Source organism: Rhinolophus sinicus, linkage group LG11 (genome assembly GCF_036562045.2).
Source record: "Rhinolophus sinicus isolate RSC01 linkage group LG11, ASM3656204v1, whole genome shotgun sequence".
Lineage (NCBI taxonomy): Eukaryota > Metazoa > Chordata > Mammalia > Chiroptera > Rhinolophidae > Rhinolophus > Rhinolophus sinicus.
Window position 1 is genome coordinate 73568279 of NC_133760.1, and position 14454 is coordinate 73582732.

The following is a 14454-nucleotide window of genomic DNA, read 5'->3' on the forward strand; positions in this document are numbered from 1 at the left end:
TTCGTGAAGTAGTGTGAAAGCTTACACTGGAAATATAGCAGTTGTTGTATCAAGATGATAGTGATAATAAAAAAAATAATTACTTGGAAGAAGTTGAAACTATAAAGTCCATGAGTTTATGTGAAATTTGTGTCAAATGCTGGCCAGATGCTCATTAAACTTTTCCCTTTTCTTGAACACGGTTCAACTGTTTTCTAGACCTTTTGCTTACAGGTGGAGTCATAAGCCTGGTTGACACCAATGAAACGTGAACAGAAGTGATGTGTCACTTCTGGTGTAAGGCAGTTAAGAGCTGTACCACAATCTCTTTCCCTGGTGACTGGATGCGGATTTGAAGCCACGTGCCAGAAATGGCCAAGCTTCAGTTATACTGGCTGTCCAAATTTCTCCACACATAGAACTTTTTTCTTCTCACTCCTGGAGACCCTGTTATATTAAGTTGGTCAAAAGTAATTGCTGTTTAAAAAGTTAAAAATAATTGCAAAAACTGCAATTACTTTTGTACCAACCTAATATTTTCACATGAGTGAACAATAAACCTTTATATTGCTAATCCTCCAAGATTTCAGGGTTGTTTTATTACACAGCTAACATTACTTACTCTGACTAGTACATACTCAATATCGAAAGAGATAACAAAAAGTAATCAAAAGCAATAGTGATACAAAAGCAGGGTGCAAAAAAAAAAAATGTAGGATGTAGGCAGGCACTAGTAAACACTGGGAACTTATGATAATGCCAGGTATTTCAGAAGCAATCACAACTGTTCCAGGGAAAGGAAGAACTTGATGAGTAATGGCAATATCAGTTAGATGGGGCAGATTATCCTGGGATCTAACAGTTAATCGGTTTGGTTGTCACAAACAGTGAGCAAATTATAAACGAAGTTTAAATATTGTGATTGAAATGTTTCCTTGCAGAAATGTCTCTAAAAAGGAGAACTGATAGGGAAGACACAAGTCCCCATCTCATAGGAGATGAATTTTCTATATGATACAATTAATTATCATAAAATACCAAAGAGCCATAATTATTTTTAATAGTCTTGGCAGAACAGGTCAACATGTTAGGGCAATGGATTTTGTAATACTAGTAAAACAAAATTTCAAATGGATGTTACATAGTATCTTGACACTCAAACTAGGCTTCACAAAATAAAGCATATGCATGATTAAGCAAAAAAAAGGTAATTAGAAATTAATAAATTTAACAAATATTTCTTTATTTATTGAGCATTCACTAAAGTTCAGATTCTTTTCTCCATGTTTGGGTACCTACACTCTAAATTTTAATAAGTTTAATTATTAAAGGGAATTTCAGCTTGATGGTGAGTGTCTCTGGTTTGAATCTCCAAAGGGAAATAATCCTAACACTGTATTTTGAGCAAGAATCAATAGGTAACTAAGATCCTTGATTAGTTTGATTTGGTATTCTTTTACCTTCATTTCTAGTAAGACTATTGCAAACCCATACAAAGTATCAAATTTATATTACTAGAACCAAACAGGATATCAAAATCAATTAAAGCTACAAACAAAGTTATGAACAAAATATTAGCTATAATGAAGACATATATTTCCCATGATGGTTATACATAAGTGAGATAATATGTTAAATATTTTTGTATGAATTGTTTTTGCAATATGTTTTATCTGCTGTTTAGGATGTTTTAAATATTCAAGGACATCCATAATAAAAAAAAAATTGTATTTGATTTAAGTCATCTCAGGATTTTTAATCAATAAAATCTGCAGATAACACTAACGTATTTAAGAAAATTTGGTTTTCAATGTTTCATTCATTTGGCCTGAACTCCAGGGAGATCTTTCAATATGACTATAGATTTGCCTTTTTGCAACTCTGCCTTCTGAAAAGTACCAAGTTAAAATAAATGTGGAATGTTAATTGGTTCATGCTGTATCAAGCAGGTTGTATCGTTATCAAAAGTTAAACCTCTGATTGGTGGGTTTTAGCTGTACTCAATTGGCATATTCTCAAATTGGAATAGTATACAATTAGATGAGGAATGATAGGGTCTCCATTCCTAAATTGAAAGGGTCCACATGGGCTTCGTATTCATCTTTTTTAATGGAATATTCCTTCTGAGGAGGGGGCCTAGAATTTATATCTGAGATGTTGGGAGAACATCTAATGTAATTACTGTTTGGTTGAATGCTATACTACTTTGTCTGTACTTTGAATTTAAGTAAAATGGGCACATTTTGTTTCCTTCAAATCTTCTAATTCCCAACCCAGGACAAACTGTAATTGAGTAAGTGGTTGTATAACACACAGGGTTTATATTTAATGTACTTAACAAAGGGGAAAAAACCACATATGTCAGTATTTATTTCCTTATGGAAAGCAATCATTAGATATTTGCAAATCCATGTAAAACTGTATGCTATCTTCCTAATTAAAAATAATACTAAGGGTTCTACTATTCTTGAGAAGGTTGGAAATGAGGTACAAAGTTAATTTATTCCCACTAACCCTGAGCCCATGACTGATTGTGGAAGCTGTGATCTATGATGTTTGCACCTATCATTAAACACCCTCTCCTTTCCTCCCCCATTTGTCTCTCCCCTTCCATTCTCTTACTCCCTCTCCATCTCCATCTCCCTCTTTTGTATCTTCCTCAATCTGTCTTCCTTTTTTGTTTGTTTGTTTGTCTGCTTGCTTGTTTCTGTCAGTCTCTGACCAGGCTACCAGAAACAGATTTAGTTAGGATTTTTATCACAGGCAAATTGAATTAGATATTGACCCTACTCTTTATATAGATTACTGGTAAATTCATATGACTGTATTTCACTCTACAGAGAAATAACAGTTGTACAGGAAGGGAAAGTCTACCTCAACAGTAGTTTACATAGTTCTCTAAATTGCTTTTATAATATAATTCTTCCTACTTCAAAAATAGGATTTGAGTTAACTTGACCTTCTATAATTGCAATAATAAAATGTAAAATATTTGAAGAAGGGGAGATATTATTACAGAAAAATTGTAGTCTAATATGGTCGCAATTAATCAATATATGTTTTTAATAATTTTTAAATTATATTTGACATACAATATTAGTTTCAGGTGTATAAAATAGTGATTAACCATTTATATAACTCACAAAATAATCACTACAATAAATCTAGTACTCATCTGACACCATACATAGTTATTACAATATTATTGACTATACTCCCTGTGTTGTACTTTACATCCCCGTGACTATTTTGCAGCTGCCAATCTGTACTTAATCCCTTCTCCCCACTTCACCCATCCTCTCAACTCTTCTCCCATCTGGCAAGCATAAAAATGTTCTCTGTATCTATGAGTTTGTTTCTGTTTTGTTTGTTCATTTATTTTGTTCTTTAGGTTCCACGTACAAGTAAAATCAGATGGCATTTGTCTTTCTCTGTCTGACTTACTTCACTCAGCACAATATCCTCTAGGTTTATCCATGTTATTGCAGATGACAAGATTTCATTCATTTTTATGACTGAGTAGTGTTCAATTGTGTATATGTACCACCTCTTCGTTATCCGTTCATTCATTGATGGAGACCCAGGTTGTCTCCATATTTTGGATATTGTAAATAATGATTCAATGAACATATAGATTCGCATGTCCCTTTGAAATAGTGTTATGGGTTTCTTTGGATAAATACCCAGAAGTGGGATTACTGGGTGTTTCTTTTTCTCTTGTTTTAAATTCTATTTCATCTGGTGTAAGTATTGCTATCCTTGCTTTCTTTTTCATTTTTTCATTTTCATGAAATATTTCTTTTCATCACTTTACTTTCAGTCTATGTGTCTTTTGATCTGAAGTGAGTCTCTTGTAGGCAGCATATGTAAAGTTTTTGTTTTCTTATCCATTCAGTGACCCTATGTTTTTCTATTGGAACATTTAATCATTTACATTTAAAGTGATTGCTGACAGATATATAGCTACTGCAACTTTATTATTCCTATTTTTGATCTCTTTTTTCTCCTCCTCCTCCTCCTCCTCCTCCTCCTCCTCCTCCTTCCCCTTCCTCTTCCTCTTCTTCTTCTTCATCTTCATTTTCATCTCCATCTTTGTCTTCATCTTCTTCTTAAAGAAGTCCCTTTAACATTTCTCGTAATACTTGTTTGGTGGTGGTGAAACTTCTTAAGGTTTTTCTTGTCTGTGAAGCTTGTTATCTGTCCTTCAATTCTAAATGACAGCTTTGCTGGGTAATCTTGGTTGTAGGTCCTGCCTTTCCATCACTTTGAAAATTCCCTGCCAATCCCTTCTGGCTTGCAAAGTTCCTGTTGAGAAATAAGTTGACAGTCTTATGGGAGCTCCTTTGTAGGTACCTAACTGTGTTTGTCTTGCTTCTTTTAAGATTTTCTCTTTGTCTTTAACCTTTGGCATTCTGATTATGATGTTTCTTGGTGTGTGCCTCTTTGGGTTCATCTTGTTTGGGACTCTCTGTATTTCCTGGACTTTTATGTCTAGTTCCTTCATCAAGTTAGGGATGTTTTCTGTCATTATGTCCTCCAATCTGTTTTCAGTTTCTTGCTCTGTCTCTTCTTTTTGTACACCTATATTGCTAATGTCGGTACACTTGATGTTGTCCTTAAGGCCCCTTACACTATCCTCATTTATTTGGATTCTTTCTTTTTCTTTTTTTTTTTTTTTTTTCTGTTCTCATTGGGTGTTTTCTGGTACCCTATCTTCCAAATCACTGATTCGATCCTCTGCTTCATCTAATCTACTGTTTATTCTACTGTATTCATTTCAGTTATTGTATTCTTTATTTCTGATTGATTCTTTTTTGTGTTTTCTATCTCCATTTTTATGTTTCTTATCTCTTTCTTGAAGTTATCCCTGAGTTCATTGAGCATCCTTATAACCAGTGTGTTGAACTATGAATTTGGTATAATTCTTGTCCTGTTTAGTTCTTTTCCTGGAGCTTTGTTCTGTTCTTTTATTTGGGACATGTTTCTTTGTCTCCCTATTTAAGCTGCCTCCCTGTGATTGTTTCTATGTATTAGGCAGGGATGCTATGCCTCCCAGTCTCAGTAGAGTGGCCTTAAGTAGTAGGTATCCTGTGGGGCCCAGTGGCACAGTATCCTGGTCACTTGAGCAGGGTGTTCCAGGTGTGTCCCTTGTGTGGGTTGTGTGTGCCCTCCTGTTACAGTTGAGCCTTGGTTACTATTTGCACATCAGTGGGAGGGATTGACCCTCAGGCTGATTGTGAGGACTGGCTGTGACTACAATGGAGGAGCTGTTGTGCAGGGGCTGACCCTGCAGAGCAGGATTCACTTTAGCTGGGCTCTGGTGCCTGTCAAGTCTGCCCTTGGGTGTGTCATTGGTGGAGGTGGTTGTGTGGTACTCTGAAGCTTGCCACTGGGTGTGTAGGTTCTGGAGGCTCTTGGGAGGGCCTCTGTTGCAGGCCAAGCTCAGCCACTGCCTGTGTCCTGCTTGGGGTCACTTCATATGAGCTACAGAGTGATCTGAAGATGGCAGCCACCTGTGCTGGGCTTGATGCTGCCTGGGAGAGGCTAAGCTTTGAACCAAGGCTGATTGCTGCTAGTGCTTGGGTTGGGGCTGCTTAGCAAGAGTTATGGACACACCAAGGCCAGATGCTTCTTATTTGGTTTTTTTGAATCTTTGAGAGATTTTAGGAATGTCCACAGCATAAGCCAAGACAGGTTGTTTGCATGGGAAAGCCACTGGAAATGGCTTGGGTGGGCCCACAAGTTGGGTGGGGTGGGATCTCAGGGAATCACCAGGGTGGGGTGATCCATGTTAGCCAGGTTGATGGAGACTGAGATATGACATCCACCTGCATCTGCATGCTGGGTCAGGAGAGGAACCAACAAAGGAACAATGGCCTTTGCCAGCACCCTTGTTCAGGAGAAAGCTGCCCTTCCAGCCCTTGCCCTGAAGACAGACAACTCAATTCCTTCCTGTATGTCCCTGTCACCTTTCGAGCTGCTGCCCCAGTGCTGGAGCTCAGAGCGAGTAAGTCCTTCAGTGTGTGAGCCTTTGCATGGGCCATTTAAGAAGAGCTCCTGGGACTCCAGCTGCCCTCCACCTCACTAAACCACAATTTCTGCTGTTTTTCACAGCCAGAAGTTGTATTGACTTGTCTTCCCAGCACTTGATCCCTGGGCTGAGGATCCTGGTGTGGGCCTGGGACTCCTTGCTGGTCAGCAGGACCTTCACAGCTGAGATATGCCTCCAGGTTTTTAACCACCGTTTATGAGACAGTATGTTGCTGTCTCTGCCCCCCTTACCAGTCTTGAGGTGGCTTCTTCTTTTTGTCCTTCTTCTGTATGTCTTTAAAGGTAGGACTTCTGTTCACCCAGACTTCAGGTGATTCTCAATGATGGTTGTTCTGTACTTTGGTTGTAACTTTGATGTGGTCACAAGAGGAGGCAAATACAGTGTTTTTCTACTCCACCATGTTGACCGGAACCTAATGGCCAACATATCTTGGTTACCATACCTCTAACTGTAAAAAAGATATAATCCTATTGCATGTTAAAATGGTATATATCCTTTTGTTAGGAGAAGGAAACTAATTTTGCTGCTATGCAGCTTTAGACGTATCATGCATGTTTTATATAAAAGCATGCCTATGCAATCTTCCTTATTATCTATTTATTATACTGAGCTGTTTGAGTATTAAAATATAACCCAGAAAAATGTCAGGATGTTTAAATAAGGTGGCTAACATATGAAGATGAAAACAGGAATAAAACTTAAAAGAAGGTAGGGCCATATATACTTATCCCTTTTTCTTATCTTTCTCAAAAAAAAAACAAAACAAAAAAATATTCTGCTGTTTTTGGAAGGAGCTGCTTATAGCAAACTCGTAATTAATGTCTTGCTTAATATTAATATCCTGATTGACTTTTGTATATTATTTGACTTTCTATTTTATAATAACCCTATGAAATATAATTGCCATTAGCTTGTTTGGTAAAAATGAGGAAAGTAAAGCACAGAATTGTTAAATAACTTGCCTAAAGTAACATAAATATGAAGCATTTGGTCTCAGGCAGTCTAGCTCTACAACTTTTGCCTCAAATTACTGTGCTATCATGAATCATTAGGATCTCGGTAAATGCATATTCTGGTTACTGATTGATGGGTGATCCCTGTGCTTTCATAGAAACAAAGCAAATAAAATCACAAAATTGTGAGACTCCATTTGCTTCCAGGAATTGTCATCACCTCTTAACTCAAATAATTGTTTTAAGGAGGCTTGTAGACTAGGCCAAATCTGTCATAAAAAGTACCTTTATATTCAGATAATTGGTGGAAACCCTCAATTTTCATGTCATAGATTGACTAGATAATTTAGTATTCAAAATTCTAAAGCGAGGTATTAGACATTAGGTATCTTCATTGAAATAGAAATGTATTAAGCCTAATTTAGGCCCTATCATGAAATGTTGGCCGTAAAGAGTACTGCCCATTCCTAAGTTATTAAATAATTAATCTGAATGAAATTATTTAGCACAGTCCTTCCCAAGATTACAGTCAAAATTATTATGTAGAGTTTTGGTGCAAGTGATAACACTAGGTTATTTTTTCCATTTTTCATTTTCTTGTCAAGTAATTATTTTAACCAATTATTAAACTATCTGTAATCAGTGGACTACAAAAAAGAAATGGTTTGAGTTTTCTTTGATCACTGTCTTTTACTGTGCTGGTGAATTTCCTTTTTTATTTTTATATTTTCATTCTTAAATGACACCTTCAGAAAATCTCATAGATTTTAATTTCTCTCAGTATTCAGAAACTTCAGTCTAGTCTAGCTTATTTAAAAATTCCAATACCCAGTTTAAAGCTTTGTGGTGACCTCTTCCTTTTCCATCCATACTTGTTTAGATTTGCACTTACATGACCTGGAATGCAAGTAAGTCCTTCTCCTGAGATAGTTAAATCCCTTCCTTTCTTTCCTCTTCTTGTGGTCTACACCTCCAGCAGGTTGGAGTGGAGGAGAGGAATGGGAGAGGACCTTTCACTAGCAGTGGCTGTCTAACAACACACTCACAGGCAGGTTTCCAAATGCTGAGCTGTATGTACAAGTATGATTGTTTCAGGAGCACCACAGGGAACCTCCAACTGCACAGTTCACTGTTTTTGAAAATTGTCTATGATTGAACTCCTTCACCTGACACTCTGCCCACCCCCCACAATGCCCTACACTTGACCCACAGGATGTTTGTGGGTCAAGTGTAGGGTATTGTGGGGGAGAGGGAGAGTATTACCAATGTGAGTACTGTAGCCTATTCTGTGGACACCTCTCTGACCTACTCTTTTTCTCCAAATCTCTTCAGCCTTTGCTCAAATGAACACAGGATGCCAAACACAATCTACTATATGAAAAGATGTCCAGCTATGAAATTAGATACCAGTCTCCCTTTTGTCTGTGCCTCCCCCCCACACACACACACACACCCATTCCCTATGAGTGATTCTCCTGGATTCCCTTTATTTGCCTTGAAGGGAGCCCCTTTACTTGATTCACATTTGAAAAAGGAAAAAGTGTTATTCATCCTCTCCCTTAGTTAACACGTTATTATAGTTGTGCACATATAGGAATGAAAGATAAAAGGGAGGAGAAAATTGAAATAGTTTGAATTCAGCTGTATCCTTGCAAATTTTATAGGATGTGTTTACCCCGTCCCCCACATTTACTATTACCAACTGGTTGGTATTTGATACATTTTGATCTCATAGTATAGAAACACAACAGATTTTTGTATGTTGAGTTTTTATACTTCTACTTTGCTGAATTCATTCATTAGTTCTAACAGTTTGTTTGGGGGAGTCCATAGGGTTTTCTATATTCATGAGATCATATCATCTGCAAACAACAACAATTTTACTTCTTCCTTTCCAATTTGGTCATCTTTTATTTCTTTTTCTCTCCTACTTTCTCTGCCTAGCACTTCTAGCAATATCTTGAATAGAAGTGGAGAAAGAGGAATCTTTGTCTTGTTCCTGATCTTAAGGGAAAAGTTTTTAGCTTTCCACCATTGAGAACAATGATAGTTGTGCTCATGTCTTATATGCCCTGTATTATGTTGAATTACATTCCATTTATACCTAATTTGTCGCATTTTTATCATGAAATTATATTGCATTTTGTCAAATGTTTTTTTCTGCATCTTTTGAGAGGATTATATGATTTTTATCCTTCATTTTGTTACTGCGGTATATTACATCTATTCATTTGTGAATGTTGAGTAATGTCTGCATCACAGAAAAAATATCCTACTTGATCATGATGTATAATCCTTTTAATGTACTATTGAATCCAATTGTCTTGTATTTTGTTAAGGATTTTTATGTCAAAGTTCATGAGGGATATTGGCCTGTCATTTTATATAGTGCTCTTGTCTGGTTTGGATAGCAGGGTAATGCTGGCCTAGTAAAATGAGTTTGGATGTATTCCCTACTCTTCAATTTTTTTGGAAGAATTTGAGAAGAATTGGCATTAATTCTTTTTTAAATATTTAATAGAATTCACCACTGAACCCATCTGGTCCTGAACTTTTCTTTGTTGGGAGTTGTTTAATTACTGATTCAATCTCCTTACTCATAACTGGTCTTTTCATGTTTTCTATTTCTTTATGATTCAGTTCTAGTAGGTTGTATAGTTCTACAGATTTATTACGATTCTTCCTCAGAAACACCTACAATTCTTTATTTGGAAAATTTTTTGTAGTATTTATCCTCTCTGGCATCCTTGCATTTTATTTCATTTTATTTTTATTTTCCTCACTGTGCTGAAGAAATTGTTCTCTATGACAATTTCTGCTGATTCAAGTAAAACTTATGTACTACCTCCAATGTGGATTTCAGATAGTGTATACAAAATAGGACATTGTGTGTGTGTGTGTGTGTGTGTGTGTGTGAATGTTGTCAAAGGCTGTCTTATATTCTAGTCAACATATTTCAATATTAGCCCAAATTTAAGTTCATCACCCAAGTTTCCGTTGACATAGAACTTGAATCTTGATGACAGCAGCAGTCAATAAGGAAGAGGAATCATACCTCCTTTTTGATAGCTAGTTGACCATAATATAGTTTTGCTTCTACGGTAGTTTGTTTTCTCTCAATATTATCTATGAAGGTTCAGCAAAAGTCAAAGCACTCAGAATTAAAGATTAAATTCCAAACTATTGCCAATTTTTCAAGAAAACTGCCTTCTCATGTAATTGACATGAGAATCGCAATCTGAAACTAATGCAGACTTGTCACTTCCCAAAATATTGATTGCTAGCCAGACATCATATGAAACTGGAATCTGCTTATCCTTCTGTTGCCCTAATGTTATACAGTAGCAGTACACACATATCCTGAACAATGTCTTCTTTCTTGTACTCATTAAAATACACCATGCAATAGCACACCGAATTGCTTATAAAGAGGTGCTTAGCAAAATAAGTCACGGTGCTTTCCCCTCCCTCGGAAGTGTCCAAAACATGGTGGGAGTGCATAAAGGGGCAGCATGTAAGTTAATATAGGGATGATGGATGGTTAGACTCTTTCCTGGGGCTATTAACAATTAAGAGATTAAAACCATATAAGCAGCACTGAGGACATTATTTTATATTATGGCAAGAAGGCCAGCATCCAACACATATAAAATAGGTATCTCAATTTAGTTGCTTGCTAAAATTAAGCAAAATGATAATTCAGCCCTAAATTACACAATTTGAAATTGGAATTGTATTTACCAGAAATGATTTTCTCTCTACTGTTATTCAAAAAAACATCAAAATACTCTATGTAAGGGTAAAGAAATTATTTGATATATGAGTCATATTGCTTACCTGATAGATGTTCTGGTCATTTAATTATAGACTAGGACTCTCAGTTACTAATTTGTAATAAGATCTTAACATTGTAGCTATTTTCTCATGCAAGTAAAGGAATGTATCTATATATATCTATATCTACATCTATCTATCTATCTATCTATCTATCTATCTATATATATATGTGTGTGTGTATGTGTGTGTATGTGTGTTTGTGTATGTGTGTGTGTATACAGTAGTGCAATACCTGTACCTAAACATTTTTATCCCTCAGCCAGTCTAAGAAATAAAATTTGCAGAATATCCCTAAGGAGAAAACAAAGCATAGCATTTTGAACAAATGTCAAGCAAAATGTCTATAATTTTGAAAAATAGACAGTTGCTCCTCTTGATAAGCCTTGAAACAACTCTCTTATATAGTTTCTAAGGGCACTGTCTCTAATATTAAAGATTCAAAGAAATTTAGGTCATATTTAAATAAAAGTTGATTTTGTATGTGTATTTTATTGCTTAGGGTTGCAAAATTGCAATTAAATACTTTGAGAGAAACACTACAAAAATAATTTTAGGTCTTTAAACCCAGACATATTTCCATCAAGGGAAAGTTTTCTCTTCAAATTATTTTATTTAAATATACTGTGTTAAATATATATATATATTTGTATTAATTGTATTTCAATTGTTTAATTGCATTTCAATGGTTTCCACTGTACTAATATTGTATTTGTATTAGTACAAATATACTGTTTCAAGTATATTCTATAATTATATATTAATGTTAACTATAAAATAATATACAATGAATATCCCACCCAACATCTAGTTTATAAAATCTAGTTTATTCTTGTCAAATTATTCATAAGCTATTCAACATTAATAAAATATTTTTTGACTTTGAGTCTATTTGTTGACATTTTCTGGTTTTTAATAAGTGGTCTCTAAATATTTTAAAAGGAAATGTGAAGTACTATTAGTCACCTTAAGAAGAATGGGGGAGGTAAAGATGCCAGACGCTTAGCTATGAGGTAAGGAAAGCTCAGTTTAGCCTGTTTTAACCTGATTTCTGTGCTCAGTGAAGAAGGCTTTCTTAAAGGTACCCTTTGAGTAGAATGGTTGTTATACTGGGTGTGCATGTGCTCACTTTTTGCCTTCTTCATTTAATGACCCCACCCAGTTATACGAGTATACACTTGCACTCAAGGGAAATGTTTTTTGATAATGAAAATAAATATAAAGGTGAAGTTTTCACTTTTAATAAAATGAAAGCATTTTTTTTTTATTTTGAAGACATAAAACGACTACTATTTAAACAATCATTTGAATTGATCTCATGACTAATAACCTGTATTAGAAATAAAATAATTTTCAAATCCTCTCATGGTATTGCTGTATTAATGTAATACTATTTAAGATTTAAGAAGGGCAACCCAAGAATGCTTGGAGAAGATGCTAGGCATCATTATAATGTTTGCAGGGGCCATCTAAAGGCATAGAGACTAAAGAAGTTCAGATGATAGCATGTAAGCATAGTTGGGATATATTTTGCACCAAATTTATGAACAATGTTTTCTTCATTTGTGCATCTTGGGAGAAAGGCCCAATTTTCATTATTGCTACTCTTTCTGCTCAGTTTCTCTACTTTATAACACACACACTAGAGAGCTGAACATGTTCATACCTGAAAAGAGAAGAATAGCACTTAGAGCCTTTATAAAGGGTCCATGAAAGTTGTATTTTGCAGTGAGAATTCTAGACGTTTTCTATTTCTTCAATGGCAGTAGAAATTTCTTTTTTCAAGAAGAATAAAGTTTAAAAATTTATTGTAGAAATATAATTTTTCCATCATATATTCTATGTTTTCTGTAGTTCTCCAAATGTACTTTTAATTATTTAAATTTAGATTTAAATGATTATCTTATTAATCCCCATTATTACAATATCTTTGACATATAAAATACATAAAAATAATGAAAACATAATCTGTGAAAAAATTCAGATTACAGAGTGAATGAAAATATAGAAAGGCTGCATTATTTTGAACTGCGTACTATAAAGAGGTTGGATGAATATGTCATCTTTTTTTCCTAAGGTATCCCAAGACTAGAGTAATTTGTCCAATAGAAACTCTAACAGGAATGGTTTTATAGATTGTGAAATTGAGGTCCAGCAGTGTCAAGACAGGAGGTCATAGAACAAATCGATGGATCAGAAAGGACAGGAACTTGGAAATTTCTCTTACTCTCACTATTACTCAATGAAATTGTATTGAAAAATGAGAGGAAAGATGAAAACTGGTGAGTTAAAATTGTGCAGATAGTCAACATATAAAATTTTGGCAATGTACTTCTATATCTTTCTTTTTTAATTTGGCAGTTTCTACAGATTGTGTATTTATACTTAGTCTCTGTTTGACAATTTTCCATTGTCCTTAATTGTTTAAAATAGCATTGGGCTCATGGTACCTTTAAGTTGGATTTATGAAAAAAGGAAATTAATTATAGGAAGAGTTAATTCTCATGAAGCAAGGAAATGAGTCAATAAACAGACATTAATATTATATTTGTTGCAATTTAGCTGAAGTTATTGGCATTTTATGTTTCAAAGATAAACTATAAATTGTTTTATGCTAAACAATCACATACCTATATAGATATAGAGTATAATATGCAATCCTTTAGCTACAATATAGAGATTTGGGAGGGGGGTAAGCACCTCCATATTTGTGTGTTTGGTTTATACATTTTATTTCCTAGGACACTTATAAAAAAATTAAACTTTGAGACTGCAACAATAGGTCTTATTGCAAAGATATTTCTACTTGTGGATGGTTTATCCTATCACCTTATCCTTTACTTTTTTTTTTTATTTATACTGAAAGATATTTGAACAGTAACTTTTTGTCCATTTAAAAGTGTAGTTATCACATGTTCCTAAACTACTATACACTTCCTCTGTTTTTACACTTTAGGACAGAACTTTCCATTTGTATTAAAAATCACATTTTATACCACCTCTAACTTTGTTTTCATGAAAATTTGGGCTTCGCTGTGCCATCCCCTACCCCCACATCAACTTCCAAGTTAACTATATTGTCAAAAGCCTCATCTCTTAAGAAACAAGGGTAGGTGAACTCTCCCAGCGCAGGTGCCTAGGGCAAAGAGCTCCCTGCTAACCCCATGACAGAATGCTGAAACCAGACACCCACCTGGGTTTTGGACACCCTCAGAAAAATGACCAGCTTATGAATTGCTAGCTCTTTAGTGATTCTAGCCTGATACCACTAGCAAACTTCCAAACTTGAAACAAGAATGGAATAACAATACTGGGTCCTAGAAGTCAGTGGAGTCATGACTTCAATTCCCCGAAGGTGTTCAATTTTTCACTTTGGAGAGGAAATGGAAGAAAAGTAAAATTGACAATAAAATATAGTAAACAAATTCAACTTAACATAATATTTTCGAAGTATGCTAACAAAAAACAAAAATGGTTTGCATTAAAACATGGAACCCAAAGTACTTAGAGTAGAAAACAACAACAAATGGATTCCATTTAATACCAACTGTTGCCTGTAAGAGGTTAAGGAAAGAAAGTTTGCTTTTTCTGCAAAGACTTTAAAGAGATACAAGATACAATAAGAAATGACTGTTG